The sequence below is a fragment of the Tribolium madens genome, unplaced genomic scaffold (genome assembly GCF_015345945.1).
Source record: "Tribolium madens isolate multiple individuals breed KSU strain unplaced genomic scaffold, Tmad_KSU_1.1 Scaffold_19;HRSCAF=116;Tcas5.2_LG9, whole genome shotgun sequence".
NCBI classification, from domain to species: domain Eukaryota; kingdom Metazoa; phylum Arthropoda; class Insecta; order Coleoptera; family Tenebrionidae; genus Tribolium; species Tribolium madens.
In genome coordinates, this window is record NW_025400983.1 from 17,539,956 (window position 1) to 17,561,393 (window position 21,438).

Here is a 21,438-nt window from a genome sequence, read left to right on the forward strand (position 1 = left end):
GGATTACTTATTGGATTAGTCGTCGTTATTATCGGGGGAACTAGACACGGTAAAGTTGTTGCGATCGGAGTGGAAAAAGGAAATCTGTACAAAATGAAGCTTCACGTACTGAAGCCTGAAAAATCGTGTTTTGCCGTGGATAAAGTAATTTGGCTTAATTTAAATTAATGTATTTGATTCCATTAGCCTAAAATGCCTAAAACAAGAACAACAAAAAGAAAGTGATTATGTTTTCAAACATACTTTAAATCTGGGGTTCTGAAGAGAACTACTTTTAATTATAATTTGAAAAAATAGTGGGAATAACGAATAGGCAACGAAAACAGTGAAAAAAACGAATACAAATGTCAGTCATGTCAGTTCAATAAACCATGTAGGTAAGTAATCAAAGAAAAACAAAAACCCCATCAGCTGTTATGTCAGGGACATGCGCAGGGCTACATACTTAAATACGAAATTTCATAGCCACCTATTATGGCAATTTCAATGAAATCTATTATATACTAGATCATCAGTATCATTAAATAGACATAAAAAAAATGTCAAATGACAGAATTTTTTAAACATTTTTATAGTACTCTGGAGGACCACTCAATTACTCCCTTTCAAGGACGTGCGCGATTTTTCGGACACCTGTATAAAAGTTTTGAAAAGACTGCAAATATATTTTCTGTATTTTCATCTTTTTAATTGCACTTTAATGCACTTTCTGAAGACAGAATTGCAACGAAAAATATACGCGTACCATGAGGAAGATGAACACTTTACTACTAACGATTTATTAGAACATGCTACGCAGGACGCAATTGCGACGGGAACTCTCCGGAAACATTTTATAAACAAAAACGTGGGTTGAACAATTCATATTACAAACTTATGCATCGAAACACCAAAAAATAGTTCAGAAACGTCTCACAGGTTGGTCAAATAAAAGCAAAATGAAGTAAGTAATGTAGATAAAGATGAGTATGGCCCAGCTCACAAAGCCTGTGCGTATGGCTTGTACATAACTTCTAAGAATTTTTGACAAATCTATCGTTTTCTGAATCTAGATGCGGTGTTGTGCTAGGATGTAAATACACATAATTCTGTTTATTCTTTTATAAATACTGCTGCAAAAATGTTTCTAAAGAAAAGGAATTACAAAAGAAAAAGGTAAACTATGTAATACTGATAGATAGAAAGCATATTCGTATACTTCTGTATCTTTGTATCTATCTGCCCTCTTTAATCTTTTTAGCCACATACCGCGTCTTAAAGAGGTTTGAGGTTCTATGCATTGAAATGTTTTAATTATTTTGCATGTCTGTAATATTATTTAATATAAATTGTTGTCAAAACTTATTTTGAGGCAAATAAAGAGTTTTAACATGCAGTGCACAACACAACAAGTTTAAATGAGTTTTTGAAATTCTACGATATAAATTGGTGAAATTGACATGATTTTTTTTCAAGGTCAAAAAGCCGCTGTCAGTGTCACAAACATATGATGGCAGTACCTTTGTTTATGACAGCATCTAGTGCCTTAGTCTTATGAGGTTGAATCCTTGAAGCTTAAAAACTGGATGTCTCCCCCAGATTAAAGTGCCAACAGGAATCAGTTGAACCCAAAAAATGCCCAGACGAAAAAAGAATTGTTTCTATCGGTGATGCGCCAGACAATCAGATGAAAAACGTAGTTTATAAGCGCAAGTATTTAAATAAAATATGCTATTAATAGAAAATTTCACCTCTCGAAATTTGTCCTTTTATTTCAACTACGACAACATATCTATTCACTCCCTGAGCGAAGCCGGGTAACTCAGCTAGTTGTAGATAATTGAAAAAAGTATCGGTTTTTATCATATACATTCTTACCTACATTTTAAAACTGAGGTGTTTTGTATCGTATTATCTTTTCAGTGTTCTGGAACATTTGCCAGCATTACAAACAGCTGTAAAAGAATTGAGACAAATTCAAGAAACCAGAAAGAAAGCGAACATGGATAAGCGAATTTTATTGCAGGGGCCACAGTAATTAGAGCCTTCAAGACGGAAGAGAACTTTGAGCAGCAAAATCAAGCACAAGTATCTACAACGAAAAACCTTGGAAAGCTGAATTTGACTTGTGGCTCTATAATAACTCTGCCGTGTGATTTAGTTCTTTTAAAAAGTGGATCCAGCTCCAGTGTGTACAATATGGAAATCACAACACGGCACTCAGATTGACCATGAAACAACCGAAGTATTTCTTGGACTTCGGAAACAGTATAACGACGAATTACTGTATAACAAAACATGCAAGAACACGTTATAGTCAAAAATCAGAAATGAAATAAATGAAATGGGATATTTTGTTGGAGAAAGTATTGCTAGAAAGGAAAAAGTTAGACAAAATCTCTTAAATTTGCAGTCTTTTTACTTTAAATCTACAGAAAAGAGGAGACCGCGGGAGATTGGTAAAGGGAAAGTTTCAGATTTACCACATTTTGATGAAATGGATGCAATACTAGAGGACCAACATAACACTGAACCAATTTTACTAATAGATTGTTTAAATTGGCCAAATAAAAATAGAACGACAACCTACTTTAAATAAAATAGAGGAACGACCATCCAGTTCTTGCTCAAAGAAACAGTTGATAAATATAATATTAAAATTATTAACAGTGATGAAGATTCTAGCAGTTATAAAACAAACAAAAAATAATAGTTGTAAGTACATTGAGACTGCTGTGTACTACACATGGACAAGGGCGGATTCGATGATGAGGTCGGCTCGGCTCGGATGGGTTCCCGGGGTGTCTTGAATGTTGTCGAATTGAGAAATCTTTTGGAGCACCAACTCGACAGAAAATATGTATGTTTACTGTGGAAGAAACGTCTTCGAAACGGTCGTCGAGACAAACATTATTTTCTGTTGTGTGGACTTTGAGGTCAATTTGGTGCACCGGAGCATCTTTGAAATTTATACCGACAGGACTTTTAAAATGGTGCGCGCATCTCTACAGTCAAGGCAGCTATTCATCATACATGCTATGGTGGAAAATCATCTAAGATTAATCGAAGATTATTTCCATTTTAATTGCAATAAATATTATGTGCCTGTTTAGTGCATGTATAATTGTTTGCAATTGTTATACATTAATTATAAGTATGTACCAATTTAGTTTATAAGCGATACCGATGTTACAAATTTTATGTTTCTATCTTCATTTAGATTTTTACACCCTATTTCATACCCTTAGAGATATATTTTCAAAAAATCCTCCCTTAGCGGCCCTCTAAGGAACATGTCTTCTAAATTTTATGTTTATAACTTCGTTAAGTGTTTACACCCCATTTCACCCCCTTAGAGATTGATTTTCAAAAATCTTTTTTTAATGGCACTCTACACCCTCGAAGAAGCATATCTTCCAATTTTTTTGTTTATATTTTCGATTTAAGGTTTACACACCATATCACCTCTTTAGAATTGCAAACAAACTTCAATCTTTTATTTAACCCCTCGAAGGTGGAATTTACAAAAATCTTGAAACACATATTTTTCTAAATATCACTTTCTATAAAAATCACTTAACAATAACAAATCTTTATACAAACTTTCATCCCCTCTTTCGCCCATTTAGGGGTGGAATTTTCAAAAAATCCTGAAACACGTGGTTCTTTATTAAAAGTGTTCAAAAATTATATTGCTGATTCTACTGACGGCGCAGTCAATATGCAAGGAAGTTATTCAGAATTCTCTGCTTCTGTGAATAAAGAAAATACAAATTATATCCATATTTGGTGCTACGCCCATATTTTGAATTTTGTTCTCTGAGACATTTTTAAATCCCACATCAAAGCAGCATGATTTTTTTCTTTACTGAACTGTACAGCCGTATTTTTCAAAGAATCATATCAATGAATGGGCTACTGGTTGGACATTGGTAAACGCTCCAAGAGCGAAGAAGCTCCAATTGATAGGAGAAACCCGATGGTGGTCCAAAGAAGCGGCGCTAAGTAAAATTTTTGGTAATTTTAATGAACCCGATAAAGCATTGCAAGTCGACGTGATCGATGTTCTTAACACTATTGAAAATACACCAAAAATCAAACCTGACGCAAGAGCTACAGCTGCCAATTACAAGGTACAATTACTAAAATATGAAAATATCTTGATTGCGCAGATATTCCTTAAAATGTTCTCTATAATCGGCCCTCTATGGTTGACAACTCTACACGTAATTTCATAAAAATTCAAAAAAATATGACAGAAATCGAAGCTTTTACAAATAAATTTATAAATTGGGTTAAACTAGTTTTTAAAAACAGAGAATTTAAATTAGCTGTTAAAGAACTACTGCCAGAAACTCGTGTACAAAGTAAGAAGAGATTTTTTGATAAGAAAGCCACTGTTGAAGTGCCAGTAAGTCCGAAAGATAACTTTAGGATTAGCTTCTTCAACGTCATTATGGATACTGCAATAGAATCTATCAGCAAGAGATTCCTAAACAACGCTGAATTATGTAGAATTATGTAAGGATTTGGGCATTCTAGACCCAAATAATTTTGACAAAATCGCAAAAGGTGAGCTACCAGAGAATTCTTTTAAAATATTGTTAGAAAAATTTATAACTCCTGCAAAATTAAAGGAGCTGACAAGTTTTGCAAGCAACTGGAAGACTATCAAATTAACAATTCAAGATTCATACAAAACAAATTATGCTGAATTTGATGACGCAGATTCAGACGACTCTTCTCAAGCACTCTCAAATACAGAGGAAAACGAAGAAGGCTCAAAAAAATGTAAAGCATGCGCTGAATCTAAAAAATGCCAAAACTGCGTTATTTGCTGTTATAGTGCAATTTTGAAATATAATCTCTTTAAAGGAGCCTATTCCACATTGGTGCTCGCTTATCAGTATATTCTTTACCTGCCTATTTCACATGTAGCTTGTGAACGGTTATTTTCAACTTTAAAATTCATCAAAAATAGATTAAGAAATACCTTGTCTGATAATAGACTCGAGCCATTCATGTTGATGAATATTGAGAATGAGATTCTGTACGATATCAACAACAAGGACATAAACTAATGAAGGGTGCATTAATGTATTGATATCGACTATAATTTCTTTTCTTTATTACAAATTTGTTTTTCAAATTCGAATCCATATTTCAAGTAAAAAGAAATGTGTAAGTATCTGTTCCAATAGTAACTGATTCGTGAAAACTAAAAAAAGAAGTATGTAGATTTTTTATCTATTTTGAAAAAACTGACATCAGCAGTCAACAAAAAACGCCTTTTCCTGAAGTATACAAAAGGCAGATGTGTCAATCAGAACGTGGGAAGAAATAAAATTGGAGAATAAAATCAGAGAATAAATCAGTTTAAATTTGACAAAAGGTTAAAAAAATTGTCAAAGAAAAATTGACCTCTGTCAGTGTGAATTAATGTGCTGTAAAGAAAACAATTTAACTGAAATGACTTTCAAAATTTTGCATTTAGAACAAGAAATTTTAAAATTGACAAATGAATTAACCCATTACAAAAGTTTTTATACCAATTTAAAATCAAAATTAATCCTCTTTTTGGAAAATCAAATTAAAAATTTTGAACAAAGGAGTAATAAGAAAACATAGAGTGTAAAGTGAAGAGGGCGCCACTAAACAGAAGGTGTATTTGGCTGTATAAATGTATAAACGGAAGTGAAAAATGGGAATCTAATGTGTCTTTCCATTTATTCCCACGTCGGGACAAGTCACCGAAAAGACATAAAACATGGCTGATTAAAATTAACAGAAAAAAATTTCAACCCAGCAAGACTTCTATGGTGTGTTCTATTCGTTTTCGACGAGAGGACTTTGAAAAAACGTCACTATAAAAGAAATGATTTCTAAATACGAATCGAGTCGATTAAAAAAAACAGCTGTACCTACATTATTACTAAAACATTCAATAGAAGAAAAGAAGTCAAAAGAATCAAAATATTTGCAAAAGAAACAAGTTCATAATATCATGGAAAAAAATACTGGAGCGCTCTAAGTTGTAAAGGTCTTGTTGAAACATTTACATCAATTCTGTATCATGTCATTGGTTACATGGTTGCATTGGTTACATGGGAAGATGACGATAAAATGTTATTTTAAAAATGTGCCCACGGAGATCTGTCAGAAGAAAAAATTAGAAGAACAAACTGGAAAACGAAAAATTTTTATAACATTTTGCATTTTGCATACATTTTTGGATAAACAATTTTTAAATCATTTACGCCGCATAAAAAAATATTGTCATATTGGCTATTTAGAAAATTATAACAATAGTCGTTTGAAGTATGCTCCGAAAAGGCTACATTTCTCATATCATTCATCAGATCAGAATTTGCCGCGATTGATCATAATAACAATGCAAGTAGCGAAAAAATTTGTAAGCATTCGTACAACAATTTCTTAAAATCGACAAAACAGTGAGTCTCAAACATTGTTGGTACAAACTATAAGCGTAAACATTTTTGTCTGTTTTGTATTGTCACGCAGCAATATTTTGCAATGCAATTGCAGGGTTACTGACTTTGAAGTTTCGGCAATTGTGTTCAAAGTAGACACAGACACATACACATCTTTGTGCGTGATAGTTAGTACTTCGGTGGAGTGTAAGTGTGGTCGTGCCGATTTTGTGCGAATTACTTGAGATGAGGATGTTACCACAACCCATCTTCTAAGTAGCTATTCTTTATTAATTATTTGTAAATATACTTTTGGTATGAACCACTGACTTTTATTGCCTCACCCTCTGAGCAACCCCCAATCAAGCAAGGCGTGACAGTATTGTAAACAATAATATTATTTGTAAATGCATGTCAGTTGATGTTAATTAAGAAAACCAATCCCGAGAGCAATTGTCGCCATAAAAAATCTTAAGCGTTACGAAATATTACAAAATCCGCACTTCAAACAAAATTCAACAATCTCTGTCGCCGAAAAAATTATAATTTTTAACACCATACTAACTGCCGCTGACTAAGGATTTCCCTCGAATGCTCAAAGAATTGGTCAAAAGTTATCTGAATCAACAAGAGAAAAATATACGAGGACAAACAAGTAGCAGTTTCGAATAACTGAATATATATATTTTTTAATAACATTAAACCCATGTCCCTATAAGATGGCTGCCTCAATCACCCAACCTCACAACTCTTGAGTTTTTTGGTGGGAGCTCTTCAAAGATACGATTAACACAAGAAGACACAATAAAGACTGTCGTAAAAAAAGCTTTAAAACTCTATTTATGACTCATAGTTTTTGGTGAAGCCTCTTACTTTCCAAGATACCCTATTCGGACATCCAAAATGCACCTCCCTGTACCATGTTTCTTTGGGAACTGGAGAATTGTACTACTTGAGAGTTCAGTTGTCTGACAGAAATAAGTCACAAAGATATGCCAAAACAAATGCGTTGTATGTTCGCCTAAATTTTAGTGTTTGGTCAAATTGAACCAGAACGAGATCAACGAGGCCCGAAAAAACGTGACGTCTTTGATGTCTCATGAAAGCTGTTGAAAATGTCGACTAGTTGCGACACATGGGCAGGGCAAATAAAAAAGAGTATTAGTTCTGGAAACTAACCTGGGCACATGTAGAGATAATCTATTTTACAAATCAGGACATTCAACACTACCATTTACGACTTTATGAAAAAAGTACAAGGAGACATCAATTCTATAGATTTAGTATTTAGGAAGCGTCTATGGATTTTTTTCAAGTTCATTTTTGTAAATACCATAACAAGGCAACCAAACAACACAGGCAAATTCTAATTTGGAACGGACAAAAACAAAGTATACGGTTTTTAAGACTTTTGTATCCAATTTTTTCCGTTTCTTATAATATAATCCCAAAGATTTTAATGATGCAGAAGTATATGTGAATATGTAATCTAAATCTTAGCTTGTTGTCGAAAACGACATCCAAATCTTTAACCTCTTGTAATCTTTGTATGGAAACGAAATTAGAATAGTATAATAGTAGAATTATAATAGTATAATCATGGAAAATTATTTCACGCTTAGAATTAGATTTAGAATAGTATAGCCATGGAAAATTATTTCAGATTTATTACAATAAGATACAATTAAACATTTACTAACATTAATCGGCAAGCCATTTTAGGAGCACCAGAGTTGTCAATTTCAAGAAGGTCTGCTTGCAGACTTAGATAGTCGTTTAGAGAGGTTGTTTTACAAAAGATTTTCAGGTCATTTGCGTATACTAACGTACTAGCCTTCAAATCAACTGTTCATCATTGATGAAGGCGTTAAACAACAGAGGACCCAAACTAGAACCTTGGGGGGCAATTGATATCGCTAGTATCCGCGTTTAAGTAAAACCACGGTAAAAGATAACATGATTACAAAAAAAATAGTGAAAAAAATCTTAAGCAAACGATTTATAAGAATAGTCTATGATGGAAAAGGCTCCAAACCAGTTCCAATTGTATTTTCACAGAAAACTACAAAAGGCAATCTGTAGCCTTATTATAAACAGACGCATAGATTAAGCCAAAATCAAATCCGTATTGATTTGCAAATCCAGATTTAGAAAATAGATGGATGAATGGAAGCAGCGTTATGAGAAAGCTTGCTTTCAATTGTGGTGCTAAAAATCCTAATCTTCTAACGTCTACAAGACTTAGCACATTTCTACCAATTTACAGCTAATGAATGAGTATGGAAAAGAATGAAATGGAACAGTTTGCTACCTTTATATACAAGAAAAACCCATGTATAGACAAGTTTTTGCTTTTGATTTTATTTTCTTTAATTATTTTTTGTTTTTGATTATTTGAAAGGAGCAAAGGCAAACAGTTCAAAGGAAAAAGTTTAAACGACACTGAATTAGGGAGAGAGAGAGATGTCTACCATAGAATCAGAAAAAGAAAGTAACGATGAGGCTGATGATCCGATTTCAGAAAAAAAAATTAAAAAAGAAGCAAACCGAGCGGCAAACAAATCTCAAAACAAAGAACACTTAGAAAAAGAAAATGTCGCGGTAGAACAAACTTGTACTGCTACAGACTTAAAGTATTTAGATGAGTAAGAGGAAATGAGTAACACTGCAAAACCAGAAACCAACTTAGAAGTAAAAAAATCTAATAGAAATCAAAAGAAAAAGAGAAACAAGAATAAACATGTTGACAAGAAAAATGGTACTCATGTTGTAAAAAATAAATTTTACTTGTACTAAAACTGTTTATTTTACAAGACAAGAAAATAATTTAGAAGCCTAAGTGAATGTTAATGATACCCGAATAGATAAAAAAGACAAGACAAACGAAAGAAAAATGGTTTGTCGTAAAAACTAAATTTTAATTACATTTCTTCATAAAATATCGATGGTCAGAAACAAAGAAAAGGATCGTGATGCAATATTTTAAACTCACATAAAGAGAAAACTAATTAAAAAATAATTACAAACTTTAAAAGTCTAATTATTTTTAAGTAAAATTCCAAATATTAGCAGACGTGTTCGCACGCGCATAGGGCTGTCTGCCCTACTGCGCTTGCCATACAATACAAACTTCCTACGACTTTTCTTCAATTCAACATTTCTTTTAAAATGTGATATATGTTCTGTCACATATTCCGTGTCAACCAAGGATTCAAATAAGGAGGAAGATCCTAGTGTAAATGTAAATGCACCCGCTGCAATAATTTCAATTGGAGGAGGATGCAGTGCTCTTCAAGATTTTTCGTCAGTCTCTCCACATTTTCACAAAAATTGTCTAAGAAAAATGAAGACAGATTGATGGAAAAATTCTTTGATGCCACATACAACGTAGCTATAGTACATGGAGATGTGCATCCAAACATTTTATAACTGTGATTTGCGACGGTGTCTGGTCAAAAATGTCCAACAGACCAATTTACAACGTCAGTTCTAGAGCTGCATGTATAATTGGTCAAAGAACTGGAAAGCTGTTATTTGTAGGTGAAGAAATAAATACTGTGACCCGTGTCCTCGTTTCGACAAAAACGATGGCCCTATTCCAGATCATAAATGTTTTTTAAATCACCACCTCAATGGAAAATGAAACTAATTTGGATGGTTTCCAAGAATGTATATCAGTTGGACCAGAAACAAGAGTGACGGTGAAAAAAAATGTTAAGAGGGGTATTGAGACAGTCGTTCAGTTGGACCAAATACAGTGCGATCAAAAAGTCATTCTATCAAGTAGGCGTATTAGTTAAAAATGTATGTCCGTCGCAATCCGTATACTTATGTCAAAAAATTAATTATAAAATTTGACATTTTATTGTTTTAAAGTGTTTTAATTATCTAAAATGGTCCTAACGAGTGAACACAAAATTTTTTTGATAAAATCCTACTACTGTAACGGTAATCGTTTAGGAAACGGAGAATAGAGTTTCTCAATACCTGCATGTATTGCCGATTTTCAAGCAGCATATCCTGAACAAGCCCTGATTCACGATTATAATTATTTATTTAAAACTATTCAATACGTTGTTGAATTATTTGACGAAACTAGAAGCGTGAAACCTCGTCAACGCAGTAGCAGACCTAGTGTGAGATCAGAGGACAACATCAATACTATTGTCATATTAACTGCGAAAATTATTAGATTTAAATCATGGGTTCTTACGGTTGGCCGAGACGATTTGTTAACAGAACAAAAATCAAAAGCTACCAGCTATTTATTGTGTGGTTCACATTTTGAAGATAAAATGTTCTCAAATCCTGACAAATCGAGGCTTCAATTTGATGCAGTTCCAAGAGCATCACAAAGTAAATTGCTACCAAAAATTATAAACATGTATTTAATTCGTTATCTGACAATTCTTACAGTAAGTTCCATTGCTGAGTCCCCTCAAATAGAAAAAGTAGCCACAGGGGCCACCATCACTCCCAGTCACGTTAGTGCTGCGGAATTTGGACAAAGTACCAGTAAGGCCACTTCTGTTTCACGTTTTGAAGTTTGGTGGAGTACAAGCCAGGTTCAGCTTCATACTTTACAAAAATCGCAGCTGCGATATACAAATGAGTTCAAACAATTTGCCTTAACTGTTTACTATTTGTCATCAACGACATATCAGTTTTTAAAGTTTGTATTTATTTTACCTCATTCAAGAATGTTAGCACGAATTACTGAACAAATAATCTTACCACCTGGAATAAACGATATTGTTTTCCAACTTATGTCTGTAAGGGGAAAAAGTATGACCGAGGAAGCACGTGAATGTGTTATTTGTGCTGACGAAATGAGTTTAAAGTCTTTTCTATATTACAGAAAAGGACAGGATGAAATTGTCGGCTTTCAAAATATTGATGGGAATAGTGGAAATTATTTACCGGCAAATAACGCCTTTGTAATTATGGCTAGACGCATCTTTGATAACTAGAAGAAGCCAATTGCCTATGCATTTTTAAACACCACATATGATGCTAATTAAAAGATACAAATTTTAACGTAAGGGCGTTCATTTCAGATGTCGGGGAAAATTTTGAAAATTTTTCCTATTTATTACAAATAACCAAGGAGAAACCATTTTTCGTTACTGAAAAAAAAACAAAGTCTATTACATTTTCGATGTGTCATTTAATTAAAGTATTAAGAAACAATTTCCTAAAATATATATTTTTTTACAGAGGCTAAGACAATTACAAGTGTCAATGCTAGACCAATGAAATACAATTGTGGGTCCCATATTATCCCCACTTACCCTTAGAATAGTTTAGGTTTTAGGTAGTTTTAGGACAAACCGACAATCTCGGAAGAGTTTCCAAACTGTACCTATAGTTCACTACAGAAATAAATATTTAGAATTAGAGCCAATATTTTAATACCCAATTATGCGCTCAAACAATGGTCCTTCGAGCCGGATGCATCGGCAAGTATTATTATAATCACGAAAAATAAGTGAAGTGCGTATAAGTAAAAAAGTGCAACCCGTCTTTCGAGATTCGACTACCCGCTGCGCCGCAACAGCAGTCAAAGGATAAAAGCGTGTGGGAAAGAGTATTTCTCGCACGAAACGAGGTACAACAAAACTCGAGGGACACCAAGTCCAAGAGATCCAACGATCCAGTCCAGGGAATTGATCCAGAGAAGACGCCATCGACGGTAGGGTGAGTGAGAGCTGTTTAATCCATTTCCATTAAACTAGTTTCGATTCTTAATACCACTTTGATCAATAAGTATTAAAATTTTGTTTGCATCTGTAATTGCTCTTTAATTAGTCGATCGGTTCTTTGTATATCGCTTAGCATCAAAATGACAAAGCTACAGTCAAATATTGCAAGACGCAATGTTCTTAAGGGTACATTAGACAGACATATTGATTTTGTTGATAACTTTGCCCCTGCTGAGGACATAAATTTATTAAAAATACGCTTACCTGCTTTAGCCGAAATCTCAAGGGAATTTGACCAGGTGCAATTTGAGATTGAATCTCAAAGACACAACAAATTCTCAATATCAAATTGCCGAAAGAACGGAGTTTGAATTTAAATATTTTAATGTGGTCGCGAAAATTACAACGCAAATTGAGAGTCGCTCATCTTCTGCACCCACGTCTTCAAATTCAAATCATGCGAACGGTTCAGGTCAATCTTCTAAAATTAAATTGCCCACCTTAAATTTGCCCAATTTGTCTGGCCAATATAGCGAGTGGCTTTCGTTTTATGACACATTTGATTCATTAATACATAAAGATAATTCTTTAAATCAGTGTGAGAAAATGCACTATTTAAAATCGTGTTTAAAGGGCCAAGCTGCTAAATGTATTGAAGCGTTAACTATATCAAACGACAATTACAATGCTGCTTGGCAAATTTTAAAGAAAAAATAGCAGAACACGCGTTTGATAGTGCAAGAACATGTTTTTTGTATAATAAACACACCAACGGTGCCAAAATCATCGGCTTTAGCATTATGTCAGCTATTAAACGACTTAACGGTAAATCTTGGAGCCCTTAAGGTATTAAAGGTTCCGGTTGAGGAATGGGACGCGATTATTGTCCCCATAGACACCGAAAAAATGGATTACGCATCTAAAAGAGAATGGCAGACAACTTTAACAGCCGAAATACCCAAAATTACGGATTGCGTATCGTTCCTAGAAAAACGCTGCGCCTTATTGGAGTCAATGTCCGCGTCGGATAAATCAAATAATCATTCGGAAAACAAAAAATCCTTTAATTTATCTAAACAAGTAAGCGGTGTCAATAAGGGTCGGTTGAATTCCTATATTGCGACTAACAAAATACAGTGTGTGATTTGCAAGGGTGGAGACCACTACATCCAACAGTGCAAATAATTCTTGGAACTCGGTACAAACGAAAAAATCAATAAAATTAAGGGAATAAATATTTAATCGTCTTAGAACCAACCACAGAACTAAAAACTGTCGGTCTAAAGGTAGTTGTACTAAATGTCAACAAAGACACAACACCTTACTGCATTTAAATGATAATACCGTCGAAGCTACAGAAAACACGGCAGCGGTACTGTCTTAAACTATCAATCACAATAATCATACGAGACTAAGTACTAATGAAATTTTACTCTCCACTGCGGTAGTTAAAGTACTAGGCAAAAATGGTCAATATATTGAATGTAGAGCCTTGCTGGACGTCGGTTCTCAAAGTAACTTTATAACAAGAGATCTTTGAGACGAACAAAATGATATAAAATTTGTCAAGTTGTCACCACATAACTTTTTTTTGTCGCCTTGTGTAATTGAAAATAATTTCCAAAGTACCTTTAAGGACGAGCAGCATCATGTGGTATTATTAAATAAAATGTCAAATACATTTAAAAACATGCAAGTAGAAAAAATCTATCGTCGAGATGTCATCAAAACTATTAAATCATTAAAAATGTGGCCAATTACAATAAAAAGCGTTACTCAACTTCAATCAAATTTAAATGGAGACATTGCAACATCACGTCTTAATCAAAACTTTTTTGGAGTTGTAAAGCAACAGTCTGGAAATGCAGTTATTAATAACCTAACCCCTATACAATTTCAGAATGCATTAAAAAAAAATTCTTCATGCGCTTCTCCCAAATGTCCAATTCTATCAACTGTGAAATCGATATGACCACAATTTTAAGTTCAATTAATTTGAAAGAATCAAAACAAAATATAATGCCATTGGTACCACCTTTACAAGCAGACATTGCCCGAGAAGTAGCTGTTTTGGCTGATGTCGGTTTACGTCTCCCGGTGGGCACTTTGGGAGATTTGCTTTGCAAATTTACAATCGCTTCAGCATTTATCAATACTGAACACAACTACAAAATCTACAGTCTACAAAACATATTGTCGATTTTTCGAACATGGTAATGTATAAACTGTTTCTAGATCTGGCAGTTAAAAAGTTGCTACAAAGAAGAATCACAGCCAGCTTGTGATAGAGAGAATTGTTGGACAATCGCATATTTCGACCAAACAACTGGCATTAGATTACATCAGCAAAACATCAGTACAAAAAATTTTAAAAAATAAAAAAGCGAAACCGTACGAGCTACTCCTACAACAAGAACTTACGCCAGAAGAGTATGATCGGCGCTTGGAATTTTGCGAATGCCTTTTTACTGCAGTAAGATACCAGAACTGTTTCTGCAATAAGAACAATTTTTGGCAACGCAATTGCAAACCACATTTCGTACCAGCAGGATGGGGCGCCTGCTCATTTTGAGATGGTAGTCAGAAATTACCTAGAAGAAACATTCCCTGAAAGTTGGATTGGTCGAAAAGGAACCGTGGAATGGCCACCATGATCACCAGACTTGACGCCACTGGATTTCCTCTTATGGGGTTATGTTAAAAGACCAGGTGCCTTAAAGATTGGCCAATAAATTTGGAACAACTTCAACAAAAAATTGAGGATACGATGGCTAACATATCGACACAATTGATTTCTGTTCTGTTCAAGGTGTATTACATAGAGTTGTGTACTGCCAGGATGTAAACGGTCAACATTTTGAACATATTTTATGGTTATTATTATTACAAATCAGGAATACTTTCTGAATAATCTGAAAATCTGGTGCCTAATACTTTAGTTTCGAATTTGTTTTTTTCAAATATTGTGTCTTTTACTGATTTACAAATATGTATTTCGTGTTTTCCTTTTGTTGTAGCTGTGTTACAACTGTTATAGCAAAAATTTTTTGTTTTGTATTTCTTATTTGTATAATAATTGTGTAATATTATTGTCGACGTTGAAAGTCTTTTTGGTATAATTTGCAAGTATTTTTCGTCTATTGGTTGATTTATTGCTTTTGTTCTGCGTCTCAATTGTAACTATTTTTTTTTTGTGAAATTAAAATGACGCTATTTCTGTTTGAAAACGCATCATTAATTTTTTTAAACAAATATTAAAACATTTATTACATAAAATAAAAAAAAGTGTGCGGTTGTCTCTAAAAGCGCTCCAGATAGAAACAATTTTTACTTAGAAAATAAAGCATAATGACGACTCCGTATCAACGACATAAAAAAGGCGTAAAAAGCTTAATATGCTCACCACTATACTCGATCTTAACGTACCACCCCTTGACTGGTAGAAGAAAGTTTTGACAACAGATAAAGTTTATATTTTTTTAACATAAACTGTAACATTTTCAATAAATTTATAAAATGCATAAACATATCTTTGTAAAAAAAATAAAAAACGTTTGTATTTAAGAGAAAATAATAATATTTTGGCATCGCTTCTTTACAACTTTTAAACATTTATTAATTTATTTCCAACAAAACACTGGTAGTTCACTCAAAAAAAATCTTAAATACTTGTATTTTTTGCAAAAAGGGTTAGGCTTACAAAAAAAAAAATTGCACAGCAACAATTCTTGTAACAAGTTCGTGGTGTAGAAAAAAATTGTGGTAGGTTTCCACTTAAAAATTTGTTACTATGTTTACCTCGTAAGTATAAACAATTAATTAATATTCAATTTTTTTTGAATAACATTTTTATTGCCATTGCATACCTATAAATTTATTTGCCAAAAAAATTGATAGTTTCGCCAGAAAAAAATTGTTTCCAGACTTCTAGGCCACCTGTATACTTAGTAAACAGTGAACATAAAGAGGCAAAGAAATGAAGTTTGAAGACGACAACAGACAACATTACTGTTGCCGCTAATGCAGAGATAGCAAAATTATTACCGGAAAAGTCAAAAGGAGCATACCAAAAAGAGTATGCGTTATTTGTAAAATGGAAGGAAGAAAAAAACATTCAAGGTGTTATAAATGAAGAGGTACAGGAATTAATCCTGTCAATATTATAAGAAAATGCGTAGTCTTACGTTCTCCTCGAACTCGACATAATTTCTTTTTTGAGAACTATCAAAACGGCAATGTACTGTGCAACGAGTTGGCATTAATAATATGTATAAAGCACCACAAAAAATTGCAAGTTATTTGAAATTGAATTGCTCTAACGAGTACACAGGTCATTGCTTTCGACGGTCCTCAGCAACAATTTTGGCCAACAATGGAGGAGACTTGTTAAATGTAAAAAGTATTGACGGTTGAAAATCATCATCTGTTGCAGAAACGTATATCGAACATTCTGAAGCAAATCATTTAAAAAGTGGCTCAATATGTTCAGCAGTGTTAAAAATTGGACATATTGAACACTGCACCATCCATCTTCACACTGGTATTGATGATTCTGCCACATAGTTCTTTTCTTTACTAGTTTAAGCATGTATTCTTATGTAACTTATTAATAAAAAATATGAACAGTAGATAAAAATTACTTTATTCATAAGACGATAAGAGACTACTTTATCAACTGAAATTGGTTGATAAAAGCACTCTTTAACATTGAGTACAAAATAAATGTTCTTAAAATTGCAAGAATTCATGTAAAAATAAACCAAACCTTCAAAAGTTTTTTTTTTCAATTAAAGAGGTGAAGGGGTGTAAGAAGTAGATCATTTTGTACGGAAATGTGTCACTGGCATTACATAATGATCAACAGCTGAAGCAAAAATTTCTTTGTGGAGATCATTTTATTCAAGAAGTTTTGCAGTCTACAAAGCTTCCTCCCAATGTGTTCCCTTTTAAGGTATGAAAGACGTGGCTTCTGTATTCACATCAAGGCCTTCCACGAGTAAAGCTTATGGTAATTTAAACAGAACAGAAAATGAACGTTGTGTGACTTATGTAATCCACTTTATAACACCAACGAAGAAGGGAGTTGGGGATTCAATGCAAGTTGAAGTTGCATCTCCCAGTAGAAAATTTGTTGAGCCAATTGCATCTCTCCCTTCGCCGTCAACGCCGATATAAGCAGACATACAACTGCAAATACAAATCATTTCAGAAATGTTGAAGACTTGCAATAACACATATGCACAATAACAAATATGCAGCTCAACCATAAACCAAATACACTATAGACCGATGACGAGAAATGAGCAGCTTCATCTGTGTTTTTTAAATCTGCAAGCGCTTATAAATTTTTATTAAAAAATTGCTTTGTCCTTCTATCCGTTGGTACTTTAAGTGGTTGCTTTAAACTCAAACCTGGCTTAAACCAGAAGCTTTTTGACTGACTTAAACAAAAAGTAGGAACAATAGAGGATAAAGATAGAAGTTGTATGTTGATGTTCGACGAGATAGACATAAAGGAAGAATTTTGTAAATCTTTAGGCATGGTGCTAGAATTTGAAAACTTAGGAGAACTTGGCTCCAGTACTGTGCCAGCAAAGCGGCGTGCATTGGTTTTAATGGTGCGAGGAGTTTATACCGATTAGAAATTAATAATTTCATACTACTTTTCGAACACTGGGGTGAAAGCAGAACAGAAGATCGCAATTATTATTAATCTAATCTGAAAAAGTTGAAAACATGTGGGTTAACAGTGCTTAGTGTGACTTGTGACCAATCGTGTATAAACCAAAAATGTCTCAAATCTTTGGATGAGACAACAGAGACACCATTTTTTTATCCCCATAAAAAATATTATGTAATTTTCTGAAAAGTGTGCGCAATAATTTAATTAGAAATAATTTTATGACAGAAGAATCTTGAAAAATTTCATGCCATCATATTAAGAGTACCTATGAATTGAACATGAGCAGTGGATCGGCCAGAGCCCTATTAAAGTTGACGGATAAACATATAAATCCAAACAATTTTCAGAAAATAAGCGTTCGCTTAGCAATCCAAGTTCTGAGCAACAGCGTCTCCGCTGCGAAACTTACAGCTGTAGAATATAACTACCAACTGCCTCCAGAAGCAACAGCAAATTTCCTAAAAGTTACTAATGATCTATTTGATCCACTTAATTGCAAATATTCCTACAGCCTCCCAAATTATGCAACCGTCCCTTGTCCGATGAAAATAAAGAAGTGTTGGCAGCACTTCACAATGGACTTAAAGTATTTAAAGGATTACAAAAATGTAGTGAGAGAAAATACATTTCACTACCTTGTTTTTCTGAGATGGTACAAAATATATCATGCTGCATATTGATTGCAAAAGCGAAGTGTTACCATATATTTTAACAGGAAGGCTAAATCAAGATCCCCTCAAAAATTTGTCCTCCATTTTTCGACAGCGTAGTGGTTATAATATTTCAAGAACATTTACTGCGACTTTCAAAAAGCTTGTCTTGAAACCGCTGGAGCCACTTGCTTCTTTACCACAAAGTCAAGAAGATAGTGATCAGGCAATATCATCAACTTCGGTGTCAGAAGAATCATCAGAAAGTCAAATAGGCTTAGAAGCAATCCTCTCAATATTTTGCTAGATATCCAGGAAAGTAGACAACGTAACAATCTACGTTGTCTACTTTCCTGGATATCTAGCAAAAATATTGCTTGAAACAATTGTTGCTGCTATATAAAAACTATCATACATAATAATATGAAAGTAACTTAAAAGCACCTTCACCTTGCTTGAAACGACTTACAAAGTATGCCATGAAGATAATCGAAAAAAATTGGAAAAAACTAGCATGCAAAAATTTAAAGCTAATTTTTTTTTAATATATTTTTTTAAATATCTGTCAAACAAATCATCTCTTAGAATGTATAGAACATGTGACATTTTCGGTCAATTTACTAGTGAGAGTGACATTACCTAAAAAATGTAAAAACTTTACTCTTTCAAAAAAACAAACATCACAACAAAAACGGTCAAAACTGTCAATCATGAAACATAATTAATCTGTTAAGTATGGCGTTTAAGTTTTGTGATTTTTTTTATTTCTTGTGCTTTTTTTACTTGTAGTATAAATCTAATATGTATTTGTACTTTTTTTGTTTAAACCTGAATTTATACAGCTTATGTATTATATTATATTATATTCTTTTTTATTATTATATTAAATTAGATTTTTTAATGTAAACTTGGTTTTAGAATTAGGTTGTTATACTTATTTCTTTAATGATACAAATACTCGGTAGATGTTTTTATTGCAAATAATTTTATTGACAAATAAAATTATATTTAATGAGTTTAGATTATTTATGGAATATATTCAGTTATAATTACAGCATTCCTTTTGCAAGTTATTGCAGATGGTTTCACGTTATTTCACTTTAAGAGGCGTTATTTTTACAATGTGACATTAAAGTGGAGTGACGGTGACTGTGACGTAACAAATTCGCGTGAAAATCGTAACATAATTGTGCGAAAAAACAGTGTTATTCAGCCAAACCGTGAGTGTAAAATAGACATTTGTGTGGGTGATTACGACGCACAGATTACAGTCTCTAACCAACATAATACCGAATTAGTACTGAAAGAAGGTAAAATATTAGGATGCATACCCGAGGCGAAAGAGGAAGAAATGAAGTTATGTTAACAAATAACTCGAGAAATGTTAACGAAGAGCAAGTCGCGGATTTAATAAAAATTTAATAAAATTTAGAGAAAAGACCTACGAAAATTGACACTGCACAACACGATGAGGAACTGACCATTCCCAGAAGTAATGTTTGGATGCTGAACATTTTACCGATATGTGATTGCTCGCTGACCGGCGAAAACATCACGATACAAGTGCGAATCCCAATTAGGAGAAAAGATTACACTTAGACTCTGTACGAACTAATCAGTGTACCTTTTGCGTAGTAAAATCACACATGCAGGATTCAACACAAAAGCACGTATGTAGCAATATCGCAAGAAAGTAAAACTGAGATCAGAACAATTTCGGGAGTCAGCTTGCATCACTGTCGACCCTTCGAAAATAAATTTTGTTTCTTACCAAGATTTTTCGGCTGATTCAATTCATGGGAGAACATGCGTAAGAAAATTAATCTCGGGTCGTTCAATTAAAGACTTAGGAAGTCATTGCCCAATAACGTGATACAAATCACAGGCGCTGACAATCAGAAAAATCGATGATGAGACGTTCGTTATGACACTCGTAGACGATAAAGCCTCCATTCGCTGCAACTCGAAAGAAATAGGAATCGGACTCACAGACGACCAAATACAACCACGAGCAAGGAGAATTCGGGTACCCTGTCATTGTACACTTATTTCGGGAGGATAAGTTTTAATTGAAAAGAGATACCCGTGTATTGAGGAAGAACCCAAAGAAGTTTCGGTACATGGTGGTGGTACATGTACTTACCAGCAATATTGTCCTCGCTAGGTTCACTAGTCATAGGTGAATTTAGGCAGAAGAACCCACTTAGATTTACGAACGTGAGCCAATGTCTCAACTTGAACTGGACCGTCACCCATCTCAACTTAACATCAACAGAAAATCGAGTGGAAGAAATTCGAGAACAGCTGAGTAACCATAACATCGACCATCAGTACAGCACTAAGTACGCCCTACACGGAAACTCAGTTTTGTTAATTTGGAACACAGCGTTATATATCATAGTGGCGTATCTCGTATTGAAGAAAAATCCAGGAGGGTTAATAATAGACCTGACCTGACCTGACCTGACTCCACTTCACCAAATATCACCTCACCAGTTAAGGGTTATACATACATCTGTAAATAAAAAAATCTCAAATGACAATTATGAAAAAACCATCGGTGCTTGAAGCTGTAAACAACAGTGGTAGACTTACTCTGGAAAATGAAATAGGAAAAGCAGAAATTCACATTGAAGCGTTTCTTGCGGACATAATATACATATAAGTAATACAGACCACCTTGTAAATCCCAATTTGTCACACTCTAAAATTTCCAAAAATTTAACTTGTAATCGTACAAAGAAAACTGCAGTTATAACCGAATGGTACAACAGATAGGGAAATTGTTGTTAATTTAGTAAGTGAGTGTAAGTTTTCCATAATTATAGATGAATCAACAGAGTTTAGTCAAACAAAACACCTTAGTATAGTCTTTTCTTAAATAACTGCACTAAATATTTATTTTATGATCTAATTTCCATTCAATACTGTTCGGCTTTAGGTTTATACAACAAAATTGTAACCTTATTCAACAAAGATCAAATTCTATACAA

General features: G+C 33.6%; 1 pseudogene; it reads left to right on the forward strand.

Moving 5' to 3' along the window:
* Nucleotides 1-2,725: 2,725 nt before the first annotated feature.
* On the forward strand, nucleotides 2,726-20,902 carry LOC123012255 (annotated as a pseudogene).
* The last annotated feature ends 536 nt before the right edge of the window (nucleotides 20,903-21,438 follow it).